Source organism: Alligator mississippiensis, chromosome 3 (genome assembly GCF_030867095.1).
Source record: "Alligator mississippiensis isolate rAllMis1 chromosome 3, rAllMis1, whole genome shotgun sequence".
In the NCBI taxonomy this organism is placed as follows: domain Eukaryota; kingdom Metazoa; phylum Chordata; order Crocodylia; family Alligatoridae; genus Alligator; species Alligator mississippiensis.
Window position 1 is genome coordinate 122,105,215 of NC_081826.1, and position 26,914 is coordinate 122,132,128.

At 45.4% G+C, this 26,914-nt stretch overlaps 1 protein-coding gene and 1 long non-coding RNA gene across 5 annotated transcripts in view; one reads left to right on the top strand and one right to left on the bottom strand.

Moving 5' to 3' along the window:
• The window catches only part of LOC102561330 (enoyl-CoA delta isomerase 2), a 173,609-nt gene that overhangs the window by 68,080 nt on the left and 78,615 nt on the right, over window positions 1–26,914 (bottom strand). The window lies entirely within an intron of this gene.
• LOC132249368 (uncharacterized) lies at window positions 449–12,240 on the top strand. The gene is made up of 3 exons (XR_009460837.1): window positions 449–495; window positions 6,061–6,127; window positions 10,905–12,240. It is a non-coding gene; the product is annotated as an uncharacterized LOC132249368 (long non-coding RNA).

Below are 26,914 nucleotides of genomic sequence, written 5' to 3' on the forward strand. Positions count from 1 at the left end.
CTGCAACAGAGTTTGCCACACCTCATCTTCTCCATGGTAAGCATTCCTGTGGCCACAGTTAACATAGGGTGTGAACGTAATGCAGTAGCATAACTGGGAGGAGAGGGTAACCTTGGGTACAATCTTTCTGTGTGTGGGGGTGGGGGAGGCACAAAAATAGCTGCGACTGCAATGGTGGCTGATCACATCACTATGATCACCACTGTGGCAGCTTGTACTTCCCCGGGTGTCACAGCTGCCTCTGACTTAATGCATCTGTGGCACAGCACCTTTGGTGCCTGCCACTTTAAGGGCTTAGAGTGACAGCAGGGCAGCTGGCAGGTGCAGGCCAGCCCTGATGAGGCAGTCACATGGCTGCAAGAGGGCCATGTGATTGGAGGAGGGTGCTGAGCAGCCTCCATCTTAACACAGGCCCTCAGGGCTGAGCCAGCAGTCTGCTGCTGGCAGCCAGAAGAACATCACCCAGCTCAGCTGCTGCTCAGAGCATCCTTGGAGGTAAGGGCAGGAGCTATGGGGATGGCAGGAGGCTCCTGGTCCTGGGGCATGATTGAAAACTACACCCTGCTAGGGATGGATGGCCTGGTGGGACTGCCCATGGTGGGGTAGTTCCCCAGAACTTCCAGGCCAGTTGCCTCCCCAGTGACAGGTGGGTGGGAGAACCTTATAACACCAACTCCCACTACCCAGTGCGTAATTTGAGAGCAGGGACAGGCAGTGCAGCCAGACACATTTGTGGACACGTGAGCTGATGGGGTGTAAGACCTCAAGCCCCAGTGAGGGGGCATAGAGTTGGCCCCAGTAAGGGGGCAGAAAAAGGCCCCAGTGAGGGGGAAGTATGTGTAGAGTCCTGCAAAGAATAGGGTGTACAGTGATGCTTGAAGGGCTGTGTATGAAGGGTGTAGAGCAGGGTCTGCACAGGCAGGCCTCAAGGGCTGCACCAGGGGGTGTGTTGAGTAGGGTTGCCCATGCAATCTGAAGGGCTACACATGGACCAGCCCCCAGAAGAGTGACAACATGAGCAAGTTGCTTGGAGAGGGGCTAGTGGCTGAGTTCAGCGCATTGTAAGGCATAAGGCCACAGGGTCTGAAGGACTGCATGTGAGCCGGCCAGTGTGAGTAGGAAAGCCTGAAAGGCTGCTCAGAGTAGGGCCCAAGTGGGGCTTTAAGGGGTTGCATGGATCCGTGGTGGGTTGAGAGTTGCCCAGTGAGGGGCAGTATGAATGAAGCCCATTGAGAGCTGGCAGTGTGAATGAGGCCCTGTGAGAGTTGAATGCTAGAGGCTCAGCAAGGGGAAGAGTTTAGCCTGGCCTTGGGCCAGAGCTGTTACCAATTGGTGATGCCATCTGCAAGGCATGGGACATGGTGTAAGAAAGGTCAGAGCTGTGTACAATGCCCCAGGCATCAGGGCATTAAATGGGCAGCCTCCTGCACTTTACAATAATTTAATGTTACAGCAAGATGTGGAAGGTGAATGAGGGCAGACTGCCCTAGACAGGTGGGCAGGCCAATGTTCAACTGGCCTCTCAGTGGCCCCCTGTCACAGCATCTCAGCTGTTACATGGTAACTGTCAAGTGTGCTTCCTCTTACTCCTTATCAAGACCTAAACCAGGGCTGTATGAGGGTGCTCAGAGGAACTATAGGTTCTTTGGGGCTTGTGATTCCCCACTTGTAACTTCAAATACCAAGGGTAGCTGAACTGACCAGAAAAATGATGGAAAAAAAAAAAAGAGAAGTACTACTAAAGAAAAGGTCAGCATGGTGAGGCTAAAGGAACTCTGGAAAAAACAGACAGAATGAGGGCTCCATGGTCCAATTTATATACTGTGAAAAGCAATGTATAAGGTAAAGAGAAGAAAAAATGCCAAGTCAATGGGCAATAGCATAAGGGGTGTGTGAAGCAGAATCACTTTTTGTTCTGCTGGCATAGCTACCCTTAGAAAAGAAGAGGCTGCAGTACATATTGATTGAGGACATCAATCCTCCAATGAAGAGGAGGATATCTGCAGTTTAACTTTAGTAGAACCAAAGACACAATTTACCTACAGTGCAGAAGGCAACTACCAGCACTTTGACTACTGTATTTGCAAATGTGCATCAATGACCAATTTGATTCCAGCTAGATTGTGCAGCCATTCCAGCAACACTGATAAGTAGCAATGTAAGGGTTTGTGCTACGTACCCTCTGCTGCTACAGTTATCTTGGCATAGCTGAGTCGGCAGAGCCCCTGAGCAAAAAACACACTGTATGCCAAGATAAGAAGTTTTCTGCCAGTGAAGCTACGCCATGTCCCTGAACAACATAAGGTAAGCTGGCAAACATCCTCTTCTGTCAGCACAGCTGCCTCAAACACTAGGGATTTTGCTGGCATAGCTACATTAGCAAAAGTTTGTGATCTTTTCATACATCTGTCAGAAGTCTGCAAACCCTGGAGAGAGTTAACACACAGTGATGCTGGGTGGGAAAGGTCAGAGCCCCAGGAATAGGCTTTTGAAAAGAAAAGAAAATCTCATGTGAGGAACCAGCCCTAAAGGAGCACTGTGGTCAGGCAATTGAAGATGAATTTTACAAGTTATGGCCTACTTGTTGTACAGTGCTCCAAAAATGGGCCACAGTCAGCAGGTAGAATTCAAATGCTTTGGCACCACCTAGGAATCTGAGCACAATACTGTTTATTTGATTTATATGCTGTCCTTCCCAGCAGAGGCTCAGGGTGGTTTGCAATCAAAGAACAGAATTCTAATAAAATAAAGGGTTTAGTTGGTCTATCTGTGTCTGTGTGTCCGCAACACTTTTGGGCAACTATGCGTGCACTGCCGAGAGGGCTGGCAGTGGTTGGCTGTGAGGGCTCTGCCTCCTCAGGCAGGGATGGAGCTGCTGCCACCTCAGGCAGGGAAGCAGGGGCCCCACTGCACCTTGAGAGGAGCGGAGGGGGGAGGGAGGAGCCACCACCACCACCACCACCTCTGGCAGAGGGAAGCCCCACTGCTCTGCAGGAGGAGGCGGAGGTAGCGGGGGGAGGGAGGGAGCTGCTGCTGCCACCGCTGCTGCCTCAGGTAGAGGGAAGCCCCGCTGCTCTGTGGGAGGAAGCAGAGGCAGAAGGGCGGGTGGGTGGGTGGGAGGTAGGGAGCTGCTACCACCCCCTCAGGTGGAGGGAAGCCCTGCTGCTCGGTGCGAGGAGGCAGGGGCAGCAGCAGCGGTGGGGAGGGAGCTACTGTGCCAGAAGAGGAAGTGGTGGTGCCGGAAGGGCTGTATACATGGCTGGCCCCAAAGTGCGGGGAGGAGGGAAGGTCATGTAAATACTTCCTTAAACACTCTGTCATTCATGATGGGCAATTGGCTAGTAATTTATAAAACAGAAGAAAGAATAAAGGAACAAAAAAACCTTAAAAAGCAAATATCAATGTAAAACGGAAACCCTGACAGACAATACACAGAGGTGGTAGAGAGGACACTCAAATAAGCAGACGTCTACACCAAGAAGCTAGAAACCTGTTTCTGGAACAGGTAAAGGTAGGGAGGGATACCAAGAGAGTTGGAATGGAAAGTCTACTGTATGGGCATGGCTTGCTTCACTTAGCAAAATGAAGTTTGAAGGGCATTATGACTCCTTTTTTACAAATCCACTTGGGGCTGAGCATTAAGGAGGGAGGGAGAAGGGCTGCTTCAGTTAAAGAATATAAATTGGCACAAGATCAACTGTGAATAGAAGCTGGTCATTGAACAAATTTAGACTAGACATGGGAAGGTTTTTTTAATAACCAGAGGAGTGAAGTTTTGGAAAAGTCTTCTGAAAAAAACCAAACCTGAATTACTTCAAGATGGAGCAATAAGTTTATGGGAAGTATAGTATATGATAGGCTACTGGTGCACTTGGTATAGTAATATGTATGTGTCATATGTGGGTTTATTTGATATTCTGGTGAAGGGATGGAAAGTTAGTTTCTGTGAGAGGTTTCTGGAAATTTCATGCTTCAGCATTTCTGCCTGTCACTTGAAGGGACCAGAAAGAATCCTCTACCCTCATCCAAGAATGCATTATTTGCTTCTGGGAATGGGAGAAGTTATCTTTCTCTGAATAATCAAATGTTGGTCCCAGCTGGAGGTGGGACTTGAGCTGGGGTGTGTTGGTGCTCCTGTGAGTAATTAGAAGGTATCAAGTACCCATCTGGATGGATTTGCTCATGTGCTCAGGGTCAAACTGATCAACAGGATGTTCAGGCCATTAGGATTTTTTGCCATCCTCTATAGCACAGGGCATGGTCATCATGGATCATAGTTTAACTAGGAATGCACCAATAGAGATTTTTGGGGCTGATACCAATAGCCAATTTTTAAGCAGGCATATTGGCTGATTCTGATCTGATTTCCTATACACAGCCCAGCAGCTTGAAGAGCAGTGTCTGACTGGTAAGTGGAAGGGGCAGGGGAAGGGAAGGGATGTGGGGGCAGGCAGATCGAGGCCCCTGTGAGGGAGGGAGTGGGGTTGGGGCAGGTGCTGCCCAACTGGGGTAAGGCATGGGATGGAGCCACAGCTCGTCCAGGGCAGCACAGGGAGAAGGGGCAGCTCCTGTCACTGTGCGCACCCTGGGAGGGCATGGCAGGGTATGTGTCTCTGGATCTGCATGGGGCGGGCTGCTACTGTGGGCTTGGGTCAGAGCTCTGCCGGGCTCTTCCTGTCATGGGGCTGAGGCAGGCTGTGCTTGGGGCAGGCTGTAGTGGCACTGACAGGGGATCACAGGGGGGAATGCAGCCACCCCAAAATTTGCCGTAGCCCCTCCCCCCCAACCTCCCTCCCAGTGCCACTGCCCAGCCTCCACTGGGAAGAGCCCAGCACAGCCCCAGCCCACAGTGGCAGCCTGTTCTGCTTAATGCAGATCCAGGGGCACACGCAGCCCACGCCCTCCTTGGGTGGACACCCAGACAAGCTGTTGCTCCATCCCACACCCTACCCTGCCCTGCCCTGCCCCGCCCCAACTGGGCAGCCCCAGCCAGACTCCTGTCACTGTGGGGGCCTCAATCTGCCTGCCCCATGTCCCTTTCCTGTCCCTCTCCCTTCCCCTTCCACCACAACAGACTTACCAGCTGGATGGATTTCTCCAAGCTTCTGGGGTGTGCTCCTCACCACCTACATGCTGCTCTGTGGCTGCGCACATACACAGGGCATTTATTGGTCAAATTATCGGCCACATCAGTCAAAAAAAGCCAATTTCCAACACAGTTAACTTTTGTTACATCGGTGCTGCTCTGATATTGGACTGATGTACGCATATGTGTCAGTGTAGAGGGCAGAGGTGCACCTCTAATTTTAACCTCATTTCTTGATGCTGCAGTGGTAGGGAAGTGGAAGTGTCCTTCTTTCCTTTGCTTTTTAGCTGTTGCACATTGCAGAATATTTTTAATAGGGTATTTTATGGCTGTGGTGCATAAAATTTTTGCATGCGCTTAACTTTAAGCAGGAGAGTAGTCCAGTCATTTAATTGGGACAACTTACATCTTAAAGTTAAATGCATGCAGAAGTCTTTTCAGGATCAGAGCTATAGCAAATTAATCTGTTAATTTCTGACTATTTTAGTGATAACATGTAGTAGTAGTAAAATTATTTATTTAGAGCAGTCATTTTGATTTATTGATATAGTCATGATCATTGTCCAAAACAGTTTACAATTATTTTTTAAATATATTTTTGTAGAAATTGAGATTTCAACCTATAATGTTTTAACTCTTGCAAGGAGAGAGGTAAAGAGGAGATTTCATATTTTATATGAAATTTACTTGTGGATTTTTTTGACAAGTACAAGATAAAATGATCTCTAGAGTTCTTAGACAGAAGATAGATTAGCTGTCAAATGCTCATCAAGAGGACTTCTTTTTCTCTAGGAAAAAAAACTACAGTTGATGTGAAAAGCAATAACACTTAAATCTATCAAGAAATTTGTTTCATGTGCTGTTTTGTTGTACAGTCAGAGAGTGTGCAGTATGTTGCATGAACAATGTTTACTTAAATAGTATTGTATTTCCCTCTGATTTTTTTTTTTTTTTTTTTTTAATCTGAAAAACAGGTGACATGCTATTCCCTTGTGACTGCAACAATCAGGTGAAACTTTCTTCTGATGCTGTTCTTTTTAAGTGAGTGAAATTCCATTACATTACCTTTGTTCCACATGCTGTGGCTTCAGTAATAACGTGAAAATACTCCATGCTTGTAAAAGCAAACTGATTCTTTATTAGGATAACTTTTTTACATGTAAAATTGCAGTTGCAACATCTATACACAGCTCAACTTCCTGGTGCCTCTGACAATGTGTTCCTTCCTGCCATGGACAGATCCAGGGTGTGGGGTGGTGAATGTGGCCAAACCCATCTTTAGCTGTGCAGCATATGCACAGTGAGCTCACTGACTATTCAGTGTGGCTCTGAAACCCAGGGAATGAACACTGCTGCCACTTACACCCCTCAAATTCTCTTGCCTGCCACTGAATTTAGTGGCAGGGGAAAGTGGGGCGAGTATGTCAGCATTCACATCCTGCCTTCTCCCCGGGTTAGAGCTGCACCAACTCAGGCTCTGGCAGCAATTCCCCTGACAACCCAGTGAGCTCAGAGAGTGCAGTGCACATGTGGTGCACAGCTGAAGGGGGCTATGACTGCCTCCCCTCCTCCAGCACTGCTGGATCTGCCTCTGCCATCTGCAACTTGTGCTGTGTGACAGGACTGGGCCCCAGGAGCAGCCTTGATGCCCCCAGTGGCTGCATAGCTCCTGCCTCACTCTGACTCCTCCAGCACCCTCCCTTTTCCTCTTGCTTGCCACGCCTTGAAGGAATTGTTTTTGGTGGGAGAAAGGAGGCTGCCCCAGGGTCCCTGAGTGAGCCCTACCCTGTTTTAGCTAGTGGATCCCTCCCAGACCCTGATGATTCCAGTCCTGCCCCTCAAGCACTAAACAGGGCCCTCCTCACCCTGTCTGTGCCCCAGGACACCAGTTGCCTTAAAGGCTATTTGTGACCTTCTTCTGCCCCTACAGCCACTCCCATGCCTCGCAGATATCACTCTGTTGCCAGTTACTCCCTTGTATAGGCTTTGGCCTTCTTAGCCTTAGCTTACAGGTTACTCTGGCTGTCGATTGCTAGCCTCAGCCCAGTGGCTTTGGCCTGGCCTTTCAGTCCCAGCCTCTTGTTGGCCCTGGCTATCTGCATTGCCCTCTCTGGGCTCAGACTCCAGACCTCTTGGCCTCAGGCCACTTTTGTCACCCTACTGTCAAGTTCAGGCCCTGGCCTTCTTGGCCTCAGCCTGATTTTTGTCTTGTGCTCAAAACTTAGCATGCCACTCAGACACCCCTGTGGCCTCCTTTTTCCACCCCTCCAACCATATCCAGTCCTCCAGCATAAACTAGAACAAAAACCCAAGCAACCACTTTAAACTCAAACACTTTCCTTCTGGGCCATCATCCTATTGCCAAGCCACGTTCCCACTTAACCTGGCTCTCTCAGCCTCATGAGTACCTGCCATGGCTTGCAGCTGTCTGTCCTCACCAGCCTGAGTTAGCAGGGGCTCTTTTCCCTGCCATGTTCAGGGCTGCATTGCCACTCTGCCTCCAGAGCTCAGGCTTATATCCCCTGGCTTCTCCTCTTCTGGTCAGGTGCTCTCCCTTGACTGGCCACAAGTGCGCCCCTCTGCCTCCAGGGCAGCTTACTGCCAGTGCCTTTGCTGCCTAACCATGGCTCTGCTCTACTCCCCTACTGCTAGGCAGCTAGCCCCACAATAGGCCTTTGCAACCTATGGGTCCCTGGCTGCCTACTCCCCTGCAGCCAGCCCATAATGTGCAGTCTTCCCCTACCTGTGGACATCCCTGCTGCAGCTTCTCATTTGAACTAACAGGAGTCCCTAGCACCCTGTTACATGCTCTTTCTTTCAAATTCCATCCAGGTAGCTACAAACCTGTATATTTATATTAAAACTAAATACTTAAAACAATGTTTCATTACTTTCTTAATTAGAGCAGGCATCTTCCTTTCAAACCCCATTTTAAATCCAAAGTTAGTCTATGGCAGTAATTCCCAACCAGGATGTTGTGAGATCCTTTTAAGGGTGTCGTGGGTACCATACAATATTAGCACTATGTTCAACCACCTACATATGATTCACAAGATAAACCCAGAGATTTCGAATAAGGATTCATAGCGTCAAAACATTCTGACCTGTTGGGGTCTTTCTAAGTTCTTTGCCACAGAAGATTGCTCTATTATTTTTCTGTAATCAAAAAATGATGAAGGTAAGAGCTAGAATTTATCTCAGTTTGATCACTTGCAATTACTCTCCAAAATCATAAACTGTATCATTTGCATTACAAATGTGTAAAATGCTACAGAAGAATGCCAATTTTCTAAGACATAAATAATAAAAAGATGGTTTTCTTTACTCATGTTGTGAAAATCTGAAATGACCACCATTGATTATTAATGATTCTATAGAATATGTTAACAAGGGGGAGAAGGGTGTGATATAGTTGTTATAACGGCAGTGTCTCAATATCAAGTTAGAGATGCTTATTATGGTAGCATTACTGTGGTAGTATTGGGGTGATGTAGCTGTGATGGTTCAGGAAAAAATGTTAAAGGAACAGACTATCTACAGTTTAGCTCAAGCTGTGTCTGCTTTTTTTTTTTTCTTCTCAGAGACCTGGGGAAGGGCATTTGGTACCTGAAAGCTTATCTATATTCCTCCCAACTATACAGTTTTTGTCCGGTAAAAAAAATCTGTGCCTAATAACATTACTGGAACTTAGGTAGGGGCCTCTTTATAATGCCTGCGTCCTCTTCCCTAATATTGATCAGTTTAAGTTAAACATTTCTCTGTGGAAAAGGTATGAACTAAGATGCCTCATTTGAGCTGCCTTTGATATTTGCTTACTGGATGTAGCACAATGGTTTATCTTGAAAGACTCAATCTTCTCCATTTTCTAGGTGCATTAGTAAGTGTATTTATCAAAAAGTAAATGAATATTTTTTAGGGCTTCCTAAATTTAAACTCTGTTTATTTCATGCATACTTATTGTAATAAGTAGAGAGACCTATTTTAATTGAACATTAAGGCTACTTGGTTTAAATCAGTGAGCCAGTAAATGCAAAAAATTAGGGTTTCCATAATAGCATCAATATGTAGAGCTGCAATGTTGTGTCTTGTATACGTTTTATGGTATACATTTCACAACCATAATAATAAGCAAGAAAAGGGCCAAAAGGTTGGGCACCACTGGTTTAGAGTTGTATAGTTGTTTTACAAGTAGAAGTAAATTGGCACAATCTCTGATATAGACAGTGCCACTATAGCTTATTTCCTTTCTGCAAAGCAATATCTCTGTCACTATAAACGTCTATTCCAGTAATACTACATGCAGTAATAATACACACTACTTCTGCATAGAGAATGAACATGCAGGCTCAGAACATGTAAGCGCATAACATGCCAATGTCTGGACATGAACAAAGACGTTGTTAAAACATCATGTCTTTGAATCAAATAATTTTTGTTTCAAACATGAAAAGGCAACTACCACGTTAGAGACTGTAGTCCTGAGCCATGGCTGAAGGTAACTGGAATCTTTCCATTAATATCACTAGGCTTTGGATCAGGGCACATATTCTAAGCCAAGTTTCAGATTTCAAGTATCAGCCACTTTTGCTGTAGCTCTTTTCAGAATGAATGACTAGTCTATTCAAAAGATATTAATAGATTTTACTCTTGGATGTACGCAGGGAAGAAGCTAATATTCCCTAGCTCCCTGTTTCCCAGAGTTATTTTTTTTTAAAAGTCCATCTTCAGACAGGTTGCCAAAAATCAAGTGTCAGATCAAAAATTGAGTTTTTTTTGTTTTTGTTTTTTTTAAATTATGAACATGGAAAAATAGCATTATACTGAGAGAACTGTCTTACCACCTGGACTAAAGTGATCACTAATGGCAACTGCTCTAATTGATTTAGCAAAATCATTTGAAAAAAATGTCATGAAAAACATTAATTAAACATCAAACTAAATAATCAAAGTCAACTGGCTTTTTATTTTCATGATGATCTGGACACTACCAAACTAATGCACTGTAGCACATTTTAAATTCAGCATCTTGCATCTGCAAAGCTACAGCCTTTATTAAGGACTAATCACTTACCAAATTTGATTTTGAACAACAAAAGCTGTTCTTGCGTTATCCAAGAACAAATGAGAATCTGGAAAGAAGAAAATAAAATGTTCTATTTTACAACCAACCAAAAAATAAAATATTAACATTCAAGCAAAAAAATTCATCAACTGAGACTAATCATGTCATATTTGAGCCTGGAAAAAAATTATTCCAAATTTTAAAGTAATTTAAAGCAGGCACTTGTATTGTAGATGTCCTATCTCAATCTTAACTTGAACATCTGTCTACCATTCCTCCATTATACATGCTATTAATATCATTGATGTCTGACCTGTATTAGTATAGATGAGTTATTTAGATTATTACACCATTTGTAAAAATAGTGGGGGGGGGGGGGGGGGGAAACCTTCCACAGCAGTTGAGACACCATTCCAAATTGGACACAGATAACTCATCAACTCTACAAATTAGGGAAATAGCATCAGCTAGGAGGTATGCTATAGTCAGTAGCAGGCATTAGATGATGGCAGATAAAGTCACATTTTGCTCATGTTCAGAAGAAGCAAAATCTGCTGCTAAGCTCCTTTTCATGTCACCACCACCCCTCATGCTGATCCAGGAAAGCATTCCTACTCAGGAGGCCTTCAAACTTCTGAATAAGTCAGGAATCCAAGTGACTTAAGCACATGCTTAAGTGCTGTCCGGAGCCAAGGTCTCAGGCAGAAACCCTGTTGTGGGCCACAAGTAGCATAACTTTTCTCTGATTTATTACAGAGCATGAACACCGTGTGCCCCTGGAGGCTGGCTAGGCATGGCGAACTCCCACAGGCGGTGGTGGGAGCATGATGGAGGCAACTGGGGAGCTGCCACAGGCAGCTGCAGCGCTGTCCGCACCAGGGGGGAGGGGTGGGTAGTGAGCACTGACCAGTGGTCGGTGACCATCCACAGACACTGCCGGCAGTGTCATGGTGGGGTGCACGTACACCCGCACCCACTACGTGTCACCAATGCCACAGAGTCAGAGATGTTGCAAAGAAACGGGTTTTCTGTTAGTTCTTCAACTCTCCCAGGTTTTTCTTTAAGTAAAAAAGAAAACCATAATAACTAAGAAATTTGAAAAGAACTGATTCATCTTCAATATGGCTGGCTCAGTAGATTGTTGCATTTCCCAACTCCAAGCTTCTTGGTACTGTTACTTAAAATTCAGTGCAGATCATGCAACACTAATATTTGCACTACAGTAGTTTCCAGAAGGCCTCCTCATGTTCATGGCCCTAACATACAGGCACACAATAGGAGAAGGTCCCAAACTAAATAGACAAGACGTATGATGGATAAAGAGAACTTAATTTCCATTTTTACAGATAGAGAACAGAAACTCAGAGAAATTCAGGGACTCGCAGTGCCTATGGCAGAACCAGTTCTTAAACCCAGGACTTTCAAATCCCAGTCCAATGGTAAAACATAATAGTAAACTTTCTTTTTCCTTTGAAGACTATAAAGAGAAGAGTGGTGGTGAGAGAACAGTTGTTTTTCAGACTCGTGGAAGTTTGAGATTTCAGACATTTTCCCATTTCCTTGGGCCAAATACTTTCCACTGTTTTTCATGAAAAAATTGAATGCATGATATCCTCCTTGTAGCCCAAGGAATGCAATTCTTTTTACAAAATGGAATTGCTTCAGCAGGCACAGCTGGGAAAGACCCACCCCAGACCCAACCCCTGGCTGCTTCTTGTCTATCACACCAAACATAAACTACTTGCTTTCACTTCCAAAGCCCATTTATGCCTATCCGCACCCTTCTTATGATCTCTCACTCAGGACTGAGCCTTTGCCCACCTTCTCCGGCTCCCCCTTGTTGTCTTCATGGGGTTTTTTTTATGCTGTCCCTTGTTTGCCCCTTATAAACATCTGCCAAGCTATCTCCTTAGTCTCCCTCAAATCCCACCTTAAAACTCTCCTGTGACAGGTTCATGTCCGGAAAGCTGCTGCTGAGAGGTGCATCTGTTTTTTTTTTACCTGGTAGCAGGGCACTTTCCTCCTCTTGCCTACCACAACTTGCTGTTCCTATAAGCTGAGTATTTCATTATGGGGAGGTGGTACCTGTGGTTGCTTGGCAGTCAGGTCTGTGTTGTGCTTCTGTGGGTTTCTTCCTCCTGTATACCCCACCTTTTTCCACTCGGGTGTTGTTGTCAGATCTTGATGATGAGTCAAATTTCTACTTGGTTTGCTCCCTTCCTGGTGCTGCATGAGGATTGGACTCATGTGGGGCAGTACCTGTGCCTTTTCTTTAAAGGACTTGAAGGAAACTCAAAAGCACTAAACTCCAATCACTCAGGCTCATTGGCCAGGCAGGGCACCAATGCCTTGGTGTGGGCTGAGCCCCCTTACCAGGGTGATAGACTTAGTCCAACATGTCTTGGGGCACCACTTCTGATTGCCCTTGTCTGGACTCCCTGACTACTTATAGGTTGCTCTGGGTCCTCAGGCTCCCTTTGCCTGTGTCCCCCACACAGTGCAGCACTGCTTGGCCTGGCCCAAGATAGCTCTGTGCTGGTCCCAATATGCCTATATATTTATGACAGACCATGAAGCCCACATCCTCTGCAGCTGACCTTTCATTCCCCTGGTATACCTCAGGTACATTAGTAACATCTTCATCATATATTCGCACTGGGGGACTTAGTTCTGGTTTATGTCCCATACTACTTCTCCTATGCTAATACTTAATTAAGTATTGTATTGGGAAGTATTAAGGCCTACTAAAATGCTACACTATAAGCAACTAAACCTAATTCTGGGAATGCCTGGTTGACAAAAAGTCGGTGTACACCCGGTGGAAGGGGGGGCTATCTCCAAAGAAGAGTATACCTCCACTGCTCGGGCCTGTAGGGGGGCTGTTAGGAAAGCTAAGGCGGACATAGAGCTAGGACTGACGTCCAAGATCAAAGATAATAAAAAGTCCTTTTTCAAATATATAGGGAGGATGAAGAAGGCGCTGGGAAATGTGGGGCCCCTGCAAGATGCGCTGGGCAATCTGGTGGTTGCGCCAGAGGAGAAGGCAGACCTCTTTAACAAATTCTTCACTTCCATTTTCTTGTGCAGGGACCGGGACTCTGCCACCGTGTTTCAAGACGGACTCGAGGGGAACGCCTCAAGACCTAAAGTTGAGGAGGACCGGGTTAGAGTGATTCTGGAGGGGCTGGACATATTCAAGTCAGCAGGTCCAGATGTTCTCCACCCCAGGATGTTGAGGGAGCTAGCAGGGGTTATGGCTGGGCCCTTGGCATGGCTTTATGAGCGCTCGTGGTGCTCAGGCCAGGTGCCAGATGATTGGAAGATAGCCAATGTGGTCCCCATCTTTAAGAAAGGGAGGAGGGAAGGCCCAGGCAACTATAGGCTCGTCAGTCTTACCTCAATCCTGGGGAAACTCTTTGAGAAGATTATCAAGGAACACATCTGTGATGGGCCAGCATTGGGGATGATGCCCAAGGGCAACCAGCATGGTTTCATTAGGGGCAGGTCATGTCAGACCAACCTGATTGCCTTTTACAATTAGGTCACAAAAGCATTGGATGCAGGTGTCGCCGTGGATGTAGTCTTTCTGGACTTCAGCAAGGCCTTTGACACTATCGACCACCCCATCCTCATTAAAAAACTAGGCAACTGTGGCATCAATGCCTACACAGTCAGATGGATTGCTAATTGGCTGAAGGGTCATACTCAGAGGGTGGTGGTGGACGGGTCATATTCGACCTGGGGGGAAGTTGGCAGCGGAGTCCTCCAGGGCTCGGTCCTTGGGCCCACAGTGTTCAATTTCTTTATCAGCGATTTGGACAACAGGGTGAAAAGCAACCTGTTCAAATTTGCTGATGATACCAAAATTTGGGGAGAGGTGGGCACGTTAGCAGGGAGGGAAAGACTGCAGAAAGACCTGGATAGGTTGCAAGGGTGGGCTAACAAAAACAAGATGCGTTTCAATATGGACAAGTTCAGGGTGCTGCACTTGGGCAGTAGTAACCGGCAGCACACTTATAAGATGGGAAACTCCTTTCTTGAGAGCACGGAGGCAGAAAGGGATCTTGGAGTCATCATTGACTCCAAGATGAACATGGACTGACAATGCGAGGCCACCATGGTCGGCAGGGCTAACCACACCCTATCGTGCATCCACAGGTGCATCTCAAGTAGGTGATCCTTCCCCTCTACATGACACTGGTCAGGCCGCAGCTGGAGTACTGTGTCCAGTTTTGGGCACCCCACTTCAGGAGTGATGTGGACAACATTGAGAGGGTCCAGAGGAGGGCCACCCACATGATCTGGGGACAGCAGGGACCTGAACCTGTTCAGCCTTCAGAAGAGAAGTCTGAGGGGGGACCTGGTGACCATCTATAAACTCACTAGGGGGGACCAGAAGGGTTTGGGGGAGACCTTGTTTCCCCCAGCGCCCCCTGGGATAACAAGGAATAACGGCCACAAGTTGTTGGAGAGTAGGTTTAGATTAGACATCCGTAAGAACTACTTCACAGTCGGCGGCTAGGATCTAGAACCAACTTCCAAGGGAAGTGGTGCTGGCTCCTACCCTGGGGGTCTTTAAGAAGTGACTCGATGCCTACCTGGCTGGGGTCATTTAAGCCCAGTTTTCCTCCTGCCCAGGCAGGGGGTCGGACTTGAAGATCTACAAGGTCCCTTCCGACCCTACTTCTTTGATTCTAATTTATCCTGAATGTCTACACCTGTCCAGGCTTACAGATAGCAAACAATGTCTCTCCAGCATCAGACTACCTAACGCCTACTAGCACCCCTCATCAACACGGGTCACATAATCACTGAACCAAACAACATGGATTATAACATTATTATAACATCTGTTCCTCTACCTGCCCTTCTACCACTGGCATAATGCCATCACCTACTTACAGTGCTCTTCTGCTGTCTAGATTGGACATTCCCTACGTGAAAGTACAAATGGACACTGATCTGACATCAATTCCAGAAGGATACAAAAGCCAAAAGAATACAAAAGATGTTTTAACTTCCCCGGTCATTCCATCACTGAGATCAGAGTAACTGTTCTTAAAACAAAAAAAATTTAAAAACCAACTTGAACGTGAGATTGAGGAACAAGAATCATCCACAGACTGGATTGTGTTAAATAATGGTCTCAACAAAGACTCTAGATTTTTATCCTATTATTTCAATGACCTTTTATAATCCCTATGACCTCAACAGTTTAACCACTTTATGTATTCCCTTTGATCCTCACTTTCTCTTCTCTCAACATCACCCCCTCCTTTCCTTCCCCTTTCCCTATCCTTTGTATTTCAACAACCTTATTCCTTTCTATTTGGTACCCGTGTTCTCTTTAAGTCCATTCATAGCATCTGTCAAAGTAAGCTGTAGTTTACAAAAGCTCATGCCTCTCTGAATGAGTTAGTCCATAAAATGAGAGAAGTAGTTACCTGTATTAGTCCGAAGTCAGGTAGAAGGTAAGGTAAAAATGCACCCCATAGACTGAGTCAGAGATGCACAACCTCTTGTGAGCAAGAGCTCACTTCATCAGATGATGTCCTGCCTTCAGTCTATAAGGAGCCATGCTGCCTTGCCTTCTGCCTAATTTCAGACTAACATGGCTAACTCTCTCTTGCTACCATAAGTTAGAGCAGTGCGGAGCCCCTCTTCCAGAAAAGAGCAAGAAAAGAGCAGAGATGCTCTGCCCTGCCCCTTCATGCCTGGGGGAGGTTGGAAGTTGCAAGTTTTCTGTCAGCTAAGATGTGGGAATTCTTAGTCAGCCAGTTAGGGCCAGATTCTTGCTACTTTATGGTATGAAGTAGCTGGGTGTAAGGAGAGCATCAGATGCAAGATGCCCAAACTTTAAAACTCAACCTCAGCATGGAATTGCTCTTGGAGTGCTCAAAAACTGCTCAAACTGCATGTACTCAAAGTGCTCTTCACAAAGCTTCACAAAAAAGGTCAGAATTATGTGCTCCTATAATTGCTTGAATGGCTAAGTCATCCTCTTCCCATTAAAGTCAATGGGTGTTTCTTGCCATTCACTTCAGCTGGTATAGCCTTGGGGCTCATGAGTGCATTAGAAATGGTTTGTTAACCTGAATTTCTGCTTTGCATCCTACAGGCTGTTTCCTGATGCACTCCATTACACCCTACAAAGAAAAATGCTACTGCTTAGCAACAGTCACAGGCAAGAAACCCAGATAACTATCCTATGCTGTGGAGAGGCAATACAACTTTCCTTAGCTTGCAAATAGTAGCTAGTGCACCAGCTGGATATATCCCTTTGAAATAGACTGTCTAGTGTCAGACAAGAACTACATATGAATACTGTAGTGTGGGACAGGTTCTTGGAATGGCTTCCTGTGGAAAAACTGATTGCTGGAGCACAGTGTCTTCTGTTCAAAGTATCCTTGGCAATACAAAATATATTGTAAGCTTATTATGGAGAAAGAAGTTGAGGCCAGGGGGAAAACAGTTTAAACAGGAAACCCACATTTCAGAACTCTGGATCTGTAAAGCAGGAGCATATACAGCTCCTTTTTCATTGCTGCTGCTATTTAGCTTAACTTCTGATTATTTGCTTTTGTAATGGGATGTATATTTGCAAAGGATCAGCCCACATACAAGCCTCATTTAATGTCCATTCACAACCATTTGCACCACATTACAAGCTCATTTACAAAACGAATGTGAAAACAAATGAGAGTCTTGTGGAAAGCCTTTCTGAGCCTGTGTGTGATTACAGCTGTATGCAACAGCTCATAAATGGTCCCAGCTAGAGACTATGGTTAAATATTACAGCACAGGAGCTTGTCATTTCCTTAACCAGAATGTAGTGTGTGTATTTCTCTTGCCCTTTTCCTGATGCTGTTAAGCCAGAGAATTCTTTCTAGAGCAGTCATCTTAAAAGCCACATAGCTCCTTTGGAACAGCTCATAAATACTGTCATCTTTAAAAAATGCCATTGTGCTATGAAACAGTGTTACAAATAGCAGCGGTAACAAGCTAGTGTACTACACCAGCCCTAAAATGCAGAGGAAAATGAAAACCAGAGTCTCAAACAGTCATGCTGGCAGGTGAGTTATAAGAGCAACAGCACAAGCTTAGTTAATGGGATATTATCCTGCTCTCAGCCTGTTAGATTGAAACATGCCACTTCCCATTTTGTTTCCATCTCAAGACCTAGATGTTCTCTGTGCTGCCATTAAAGCCCTTTTTACTCAGGTATTCAACTCCCCTTGCATTGAAGACAATCTCCGTCTTTCCTCATATGTCAGTTAATGCCAAATGGGAAGAGTGTTTCTTTTTGCAGAGATCTCTCAACATAATAAAAAAAAAACCCCTTTCGGCACAGAAATGATGGTAATCATAGAGAAGTAGGGCTGGAAGGGACCTCCATACATTATCTAGTAGGGCTGTGCGCAATTTCACCCGCTGTTCTGTTTCAACTTGTTTCAAGCTCGAAACAGTGAAATCAAAATGAAACAAAGGGGTTTGAAACAACCTCAAAACAAAACGAGGGCAGTCGAAATGTTATGAAAGTTTTGAAACTTTTTGAGTTTCAAAGTTGAAGCTGGGGTTTCCTGCAGGGAAACAGGAAGTACGGAGACAGATGGGGAAGAGGGGGGAAGGACTGCTCTGATATTGACTGTGTAGCTGGCCAGTGACTGTCATCATTCCCTGAGGTCTCTTCCAATCCCAGTGCTCTGGGGGAGGGATGGAAAAACAGCATAAAAGGCAGCATTGTTTGAACTGGCCTGCTTTCTACCTTGGGGTCTGACAGTTACTGAGCAATCTTCCAGCAGCTCAGGAGCGTTAGACAACAAAGGCTACTGCTACCATTGATTTCCTACTTGCTAGTCTAGCAAATGCGATTCCACAATACCTTTTGCTTTCTTTCTAGAATATATAATATTTTATTATTATATTCATTGATTTATTCTTTTCAATTTCATAATTATATTGCATATTATAATATAGGATTTATATAGGAAGACACATATACGTTTATATATTTTTATAAAGACAAGACACTGAAACACACCATGAAGCGTGCTGGAAAGGCAGCTGGCAAGCCTTCAGGGAGGGGCAGAAGAGGCGGGTAGAAGAAGAGGTAAGTTCCTTCCCCCCCCTGCCACATTGAGACAGCCTCTTTGCTACAACAAGCAGGCATGAGGCTTCCACTAGTACAGGCAGCAAGAAGAGGGGAGCAGTGTCACTGCCTGTGCCTGAGTCTGCATCCCCTCAAAGAGCACCAGCCATAACCCCCACCACCACCATGACAACAAGCAGCAGCACCAGCATGACCGTCTCCTCCACCCCCATTTCACTTCCCATGGTGAGCCTTCCAGTGCCAGAGGAAGAGCTGGATCTGGATCTGAGTGCCCTAGCAATGAAAATTCTGGGGAAAAAGGGGGAATCATCTGAGTTTGTACTCCACACCCCTCAAGTTTCCCCTAGAGCCAAGTCTCCTTCCACAGAAGACACTTCAGAGGAGGCTGAGGTAGAGGTTGCAGAGGCAAGTGGCTCAGCTGTCTTCCTGTTGCTGTGCTGTGCCTGCTGAGGAGGGGGAAATTGCAGCATCCACACATGCACCCACACCCCAGAATTGAGCAGGTAGTGTGGTCTGGGATCATTTTGAGCTGGCAGATGATCGCACATAGGCTATCTCTCTACACTGCTGAGCCCAAACCAGCTGGGGCAAGGGAACAAAACACATGAGCACTACAGGCATGCTGATGCAACTCCGCAGACACCACCCCCTTGCCCTTGCTCCTCCTCATCCTGGCACCAGTGAAAGCATGCCAAAAGGGAAGCCCCTCTCTCACTATAAAGCCCCCATCCTGCCAAAGCAGAGGCAGGTCATCCTGGATCAGTGGGGGGAAAGGTGGATAGAAAGCGGGGCACATTGCAAGGGCAAGTGAGATCACCCAGAGCATTGGGGAGATGCTTGCTGTGGATAGCTAGCCCTTCTCCTTAGTTGGGAGGCCAGGGTTCAGGCAGCTCATGGCACTCATTGCCCCATCATACCAAATGCCCATGCACACCACCTTCAGCAGGAAGGTGGTGCCCTCCCTGTATGAGGCATGCAGGGAGTATTTGAGGGAGGAGCTGCACAAGGCAGGTCTGCAGGTGGCCTTACACTTCACCTTGGACATCTGGAGCAGCCAGGGAGGAGATCATGCATACTTCTCCCTCACAGGGCACTGGTGCAACCAGTCAGGCCATTGGTGGGCTCTCCTTCAAATGAGGTGCTGGATGAGTCTCGCACAGCAACAGAGATCATGGAGGCCATGAACCACTTGGTGCAGGGGTGGCTCATTGGGCAGTGTGAGCTCACCTGCAGGTTCATGGTCACTGACATGAGGCCAATATAGCCAAGGTGGTCCATGATGCCAACTTTGTTGGCATCCGCTTTGTGGCATACAAATTGTACGTTGTTGTCCACCGGAGCATCAAGGGGGGCACAATGCTGGAGGACAAACAAGATGAGCTTCCATGCTGGGATGAACTTGGAGGTATGGGATGGAGCTATGGGGGAGGAGGCCCCAGGTTCTGGGCATGACCACTAAAACTGCACCCTGCACCTTGCCAGGGTCAGGAAGCCTGGTGGGTGTGGCAGCCCCAGGAAATGCCAGGACCAAGGATCCTCCTGGTGAAAGGTGGGTAAGAGGTACCATAACCTCCAGCCATCACATGCATGCACACAGTCCTGGCTGGGGAAGTCCAGACCCATCACATCTTTAACAGGCCTGATGCTTGCTGGATGCAGTGGAATTGTGAGGCTCCAGATGAGCTCAGCTTAGCTGCATTTTGGTGTGTGTGCCGTTCCTGGATGGAAGAAGTAATAAAGAAGCCAAAGGCAGGCATGCAATGCAGGCAAAAAAGCCAGTCAGTGAATATGGAAATAGACGCACCAGGGGTTAAGGGATAGGCTGGGCTCAGGGGGTGGGGGGTAGGGGGATGTAGCGGGTAAAAATGGAGAGGTACCTGGGGAGTCAGATGTCTGGCAGGTTGTAGCATGTCAGAATTCCAACATCTATATTGAGTCCATGAGTTTCTGTACCTAGGAGGCTGATGAAGTGAAGTTCATAGGCTCGTCTGTGAAAAGTGGTTTGTAAATTCCCTTTGAGAATCAGGCCTGAGAGACTGGAGACAGGTGGTGTTCTGTTGTTGTCTTTGATAGATTTTTGGTGTGCACTCATTCTGGTGCCAACTGATTTGGCTCAAACCAGTTTATGCAATGCCTGTCCCAGACCCCTTGCTGGTTTAAGATAAATCAGACTCCTCCAGCATCCCAGCAAACTCTCTGGGTTGGGCGGGGCTATCTGCTTCACAGCAGAGCTGTCCCCTCCCTTCTGCTCCTTGGCTGCAGCTCCAGCAGAGACTGCAGGCTGCTAACCCCACTTCCCATCACCACTTCCTGCTAAACAGGAATTCCTCCCTTCCCTCTGCCTTGCAGAGAGGTGTCTGTGCATTAGCTAGCAGATCACATGCTGGCTCCAGTCTGTGCTGAATCAACAGGTAGCATCAACAGGTAGCTGGTAATGTCTCTCTGTTGTTTTCTTAATGGGGTGATAAACATTGAGTTAGGGGTGATAAACAGTGTTATTAATTCCCTGCTGGGCTAATCAGAGCATCCTGCCAGAGCCTGGCCACGCCCCCTCACCCCCACCCTTAGTTCAGTGTGTGGAAGGGAAGGGAGGGCTGCTCTAGCATCCCCTGACTTCTAGCCTGAGCTACTGTAGGCATGTGGCTGCATTTCTGGGATGTCTGTGCAATTACAAAGTGATTCAGCCTAGCCAGGTTGGACTAACCTGCAAAGATTGAATCAATTCAGGCTCAGGCTTTTTGAATGTCTGTCCCTAGCTCCTGAGATTTAACTCTGTGAATGCAGACAAAAATATACACACCTTGAGACTAAAGTTTTTTTTTTAAGCTAACATTTCACTTGAAAGTAGGACTCTTAAAGATAAAATTAATAATGAGGAAAGATCTTATTAATTAAATTGATGACAAATATTGTTTTAGAGATCCAAGAATCACAACTGCAAGGAGAAACAGACAATCCTTGGATACCGAGAAAATAAAACTGGAACAGATGTATGGTAGCACCATATGGGAGAAGGGCAACCATATGAAAGTCAAAAAGAGTGAGTCTTTACATCTTATCTTGCATTTATTTAGCTTTACATCTTGCATTTATTTAGCTGCTTTTAGTAAATCAGCTCAGTTTCAAATTAGCATTACTTCCTGGTTGATTAAACAAAGAGAGAATGTACAATACTGACTTATGAAAGACCTTGTTGGAACCACAGTGAATAGATGTGGGAAATGGGTTATAGAAATTGTAGTTTTGAAGATGTTGCAATTGTTGGTATTAAAAGAAGTTCGGAAAATAGTATAATTACCTGACAAAAAATTGGAAAGGGTATAGTATTTTTATTTTTTGTATTTGTAGTCAGGGGGGACCTTTTAAAAATAGATGTTCTAGTCTTTCTTGTTCTATACTAAAGACAATATGCTGACTTTTTAAATTACAGGTGACTGGCACCAGCAGCTACAGATTAAAATATTCCTTCTTAGAGCAAAAGTATTTTTAAGTTTATGAAATAGGCAAATATTAACCTTAATTTTCTTTATTATTTGTTTGTCAGATTTAGCTTGGCAAATGAGGTCCTGATCCTCTATTGTTTACTACCATGAGTAACTTGACATAAGGAGAAATTTCTTTGCACAACCATTTTTTATAATGAAACCATCTTATTTAAATAAGTAGTGAGAAGGAAGCTGGAAAAGTTCTTTAAATAGAAATAGCTCACATCCTATTTTTAATGTTTTTTAAAGAAGAGCATGTAGATGCTATATTCTGAGCTGTACTAACAAAATTTAAGACAATCATCACAGGTTTAATGTTTTGAGAAGTCTAAGCAGCAGGCTTTCTGCTTTCTCTGCCAGAAGGACCAACAGAACAGGAACCCTTACTTCCATTGCCTTTGCTTATGGTTTGGGTCACTCACTCTGTCAGAAACACAAAAATAGCAAAGTTCAGTTTATCTGAAAACTAGAATGCTTATCTCAGGTTAAGCTGCCAGGAGATCAAAACCCCGAAGGTCACCACATAGCTGAAACGTTGCTAAGAAATGATAAAGAGAGGTGAGGGAGGGGAACCAAGCTATCTATAAGTATTTTTAGGAGATAAAAGAACAAGACTCTATGTGGCAGTAGAAGATATAACTATGTGTAACTGAATCATGGTAAGAGGGAAAATTTAGGCTGAATATCAGCAAAAGTTTCTTATCAGATCTTAGGCAATGGTCAGGTCTCACTGACCTGACACATCTGATGTTCACAGGAAACTACAGGGGTGAGTTCTTCACCATTGCTCTGTGCTTTTACATTGAGTTATAGAGCTAGATAGTCTGAGGGCCCTAAAGTCACATGACTGAGGAAGGTTCATTGGCAGAGCCTCTATGTAGGGTATTTGGTGTAGGGGTGGCAAAGGGATGAGAATAGTGGGGTTACATAGCTGCAGAGGGTCCAGATAGTACCTTAATCTTCCTGTGGAGTAGTTTTTCCATTGGAAAATGCTGACTTATCAAGCCCAAAATGTTTTGCAGGGATGTCTATTTTGATGCAATTTTTTGTAATGGAAAATTATTATAACGATTCATTTCACCTGCCTATGTGCGCCAAGACTTCCTCCTCATCAAAGCAGCTGACTGACTTGAATCATATACTTGGAGTAATTTCAGGGTCTCTGGACCTCATGGATATTCACTTCTCCATTTTTCCCTGCTGGCTGAAAACTAGCACTGCAGAAATGAAAAGCCTTGATGTTTTCATGCAGAGAGGGGTGGGAATGGTTGCTTCTGATGTGTTGAAAATTGCATTACAATTCTTTCACTTGAAGATTCTTCATCCATGCAAATGGCATGGACCACTGTCCTGTCCCTCTTTCATTCACCTCTTTCTATCAGTGTCAGTTTTACATTCTTCACTTTGTGGGAGCAATCCCTTGTTTGGGTCTTTTCTACACAGCTACCTCGAATTTCTCCCAGGCCAGCCCTTTTGTCAAAACCCACTGAACACCCACATGACAAAACCTTTAGCTTGCCCCTTGGCAGCATGCCAGCTTACTCCCACTGGATACGCTGTGGTGGGAATAAAAGACATTATACGGGAAGTCTACCACTAGTCCACCTCACTTCCTAACTCTTCTGTCCATAATTAGAGCCAAGAGAGAAAAGTACTAGATGTGATTCCCAGAAGAGCTACAGATAAAGAGCTACTCTTCTACTTGCCTGCTTGCTACTTGCCAGCTACTTGTCTCTCCTTTGGTGCTTCTCATACGCTGCTGTAGCAAAGTAGTATAGGAGCTCATGTGTCTCTGAATTAGTTGAAGGTAAGCCTGTAATTTGCCCAAGAGGTATAGATATAACTAACCTTCTGTGACTTGACTATGGTCAGGTGCAGACATTACATTTTTACTGGTGTAAGTGATAGGAAACCAGTCTATATCCGTAACAGAATAGAAGTTCGGCGCACACAGACTGGTTTAGAAATTGCAGAACCCGGTCTAAGATTTGCACCACCCACCAAAGGGCGAATGTGTGTTCTGTTAGCTACTGATCTAAACTACACAGCTTAGAGGAAACCGTGTAACTTAGATCGATTCTGCTTTGGGCTTTTTGAATGTCTGTACTTAGTCACCATTGTGTATGCCTCCCTCCCCACCAACTCCAATAACAGTATTTAAATCAGGAAAAAAGGATTCCTTTATTACAGTGACAATCAGATTGAGGCTCCTAAGGCACAGATGGATGGCTCTTCAATTTATCACCTGTGCCCCTTCACAGAAAGTGTTATCAAAGTTTCTTCTTTTTTTTTTAATGCATGCATGTCATAGTGGCTCTTGGTTAATGTGGGCTGCTCATATCCAGTGTTCCCTTTAAGCTGCGCACAAGTAAAAATCTTGCCACTCAAACTTTTTAAGGCCTCATACCCGCCCACAGAGGAGCTGGGCTCAGAGTGTGGCGGAGGCACCGGGGCTGGCATGGGACACTTACCGAAGGTAAGCTCCTCACTCTTCATGCAGGGCAGGCAGCAGCTCCTCCCAAAGGTGAGGTGGGGACAGGGACAGAGACGAGGCTGGGGCTGGTGTGGGCTCCAGGGAACTGCTCCGTGGGATCTGCTGGCTCCGGGGAGCTGCTCCATTCCCCCGCATCACCTCAGGGAGTGAGGAGGCACACAGCATCAGGGCTGGGGAGTGGAGCAGTTCCCCAGAGCTGGCAGAGTCCATGCTGGCCCCCAGCCATGCCTTGCCTCACCTTGGAGAGGAGCCACTGCCTGCCCCGCGTGAGGCTAGGCTGGCTCCAGGGAATTGCTCCGCAGGCTCCGCCAGCTCTGGGGAACTGCTCCACTTCCCAGCCATGATGCCATGTGCCTCCTTGCTCCCCAAGGCAATGTGGGGGAGCAGAGCAGTTCCCCAGAACCAGCAGAGCCCGTGGAGCAGTTCCCGGAGCTGGCGGAGCCCATGCCAGCCCCCATCCCTGTCCCCGCCCCTACCTCGCCTTGGGGAGGAGCCGCTGCCTGCCCTGCACAAGGAGCAAGAAGCTTACCTTAGGTAAGTGTCCCATGCCAGCCCCGTTGCCTCCCTTTCTGTTCCATGATTGACTGTGTTCGGCCCATGGCTGGGCCACAGCACTCCACTGTGCTGCTCTGGGCAGCAGTTAGCATGGAGAAGGGTGGTGGCCGAACCCTGCCCGCTCCCACCTGGACACTTACTTTGGGACACTTACCGGCGGACTGCGCTGCACCAAAATGGGGAGGCAGGACCGAAGTGGCGCACTCATGGACCAAAGCAGCACGCTCATGGACTGAAGCAGCACGCGCACAGACCGCTAGTCCTTAGAGGAAACATTGCTCATATCGCTCCAGAGCCAGTCAAGATGGAGTGTCAGAAAGTGAAGGGGAATTTTCTTGACTGCCACAAGGTAGACCTAATAGGGACATTCTTTCTCTACTGTCAGTGATTCTTTGGGACATGTCCCTTTTACACATCTCCATGGACATTAGTTCCTTTTTCATACTACCAAAACAGTCAACAAGGGTGCCAATCAATGCCCAATATAGTGGGTTTTGTGACATGCGTACTTTTTTACCAGTAATTGCACCGCTCACTCTAAAATCATTCCACAAATTAATCATTCTAAGCCTTTCAAACAATGGCAGTCTCTACTGTATCACATTTTCTATTCCTTGCCACCTTTAAAAACCTAAGAATATTTCCCCCCACCCCAAACCCTACGTTTGTATCTCATCCTACAGGCCAGGAGTCCAGTGTTATTCACTTTAATAGTCTATTAGGGTCAAGATTATTTATTTTGTCCACTTCTACATCCTCTGACAGAGATCCAGATCTTGTCACAAATCAGACATTGTGGACTTGCAGAAATTGCCCCCAGAATTCCCAGTCTGGTCATTAGTGTTGCATAGTAAGCCATTTACAGCCTTTTATTAATTGAGCATTCACATAATGTATTAAAAATGAACACTGCTCATAAATTATCAGGTCTGTCTGTTTCAGGGGTTGCTAGATAGATTACATGTATAAATGCTTGTGACTTGAGCGTGAGCCAACTGTCACATGAATGACTGTACAAGACTTCAGTCTTCAGCCTTTGTAAACAAAACCATATCAGTGGGCTCTGCTTTGATTTTGTTTTAATCATTTTTAAAAAGCCTCCTGTATGCATTTAGAATCTGATGGTAAATCATAAAGATATTAAAGTTGTTAATAAAACAAACACAACTAAATTTTGATACTCTTACCCATGCGAAATAACAAGTAACTAACTGTGCAGTGGCACTACTCAAAGAAAAAGGAAGTACTTTAACTTAAGTAAGAGTATAAGGCCTTTATGTTTCTGTATAATTATTTTATTTGACATCTTCAAAACAGCTAAAATGTAACAAAAAAGTTGCAGATGAATCTATGAGAGCCAAATGCATATATAACTAAAATTAAGTGTTCTGAGAATCCGGAGCGAAAGATCCCTCTTTGAAAGGGAGAAATATATTTTTTCAAGCAAAAGGCTAAATGATGTATTAAAACTACCCTGGAAAACTAAATCTGAAATAAGCTCGTTATTAATCGATGCATACCAATTATTATTTTATAAGTACTGCTAAGATTTTTTTCTCTTTCTTTCTTTCTTCGCATTGTGTTCTGCATAATTTTCTGTCTCTTTTTAGTAACATGAAGAACTAGTCAATGTACCTCTCCTAAAGTTACACTTCTATTCCTGAGAGTTTTGCTCCCTTCTGTACAATTTATTTGCTTCAATAATTACCAATAAACCTCTCAGCATGAAAAATAATGGGGCTGAACAATACTGTGATGAGTAAAAAGGGTCATTGTCTTGTCTCCATTCATCTTTATAATCTTCATTGCTGTGTAAACAGTAATAGACATTATCATGATTTATATCGAAGGAATTCATAGTTAAATACTGACTCCAGAGAAATTCCTCCTAAATATAAGTGGCATAATTGAAGATAATGAACAGCAGAAATATGAAGCCATGTAGAGTTTCTGGTTCTACACTGAATTCTCCTGATATAGTACTATGAATAAACATATGCATCATATACTAATTTCTGAGCAGTGATTCTCAACCAGGGTGCTGTGGTACCTCAAGGTGCCTGTTGAACCTTCAAGGGTGCTGAGGGGTGCTACATAATATTATCACTGTTAGGTGTGGAAA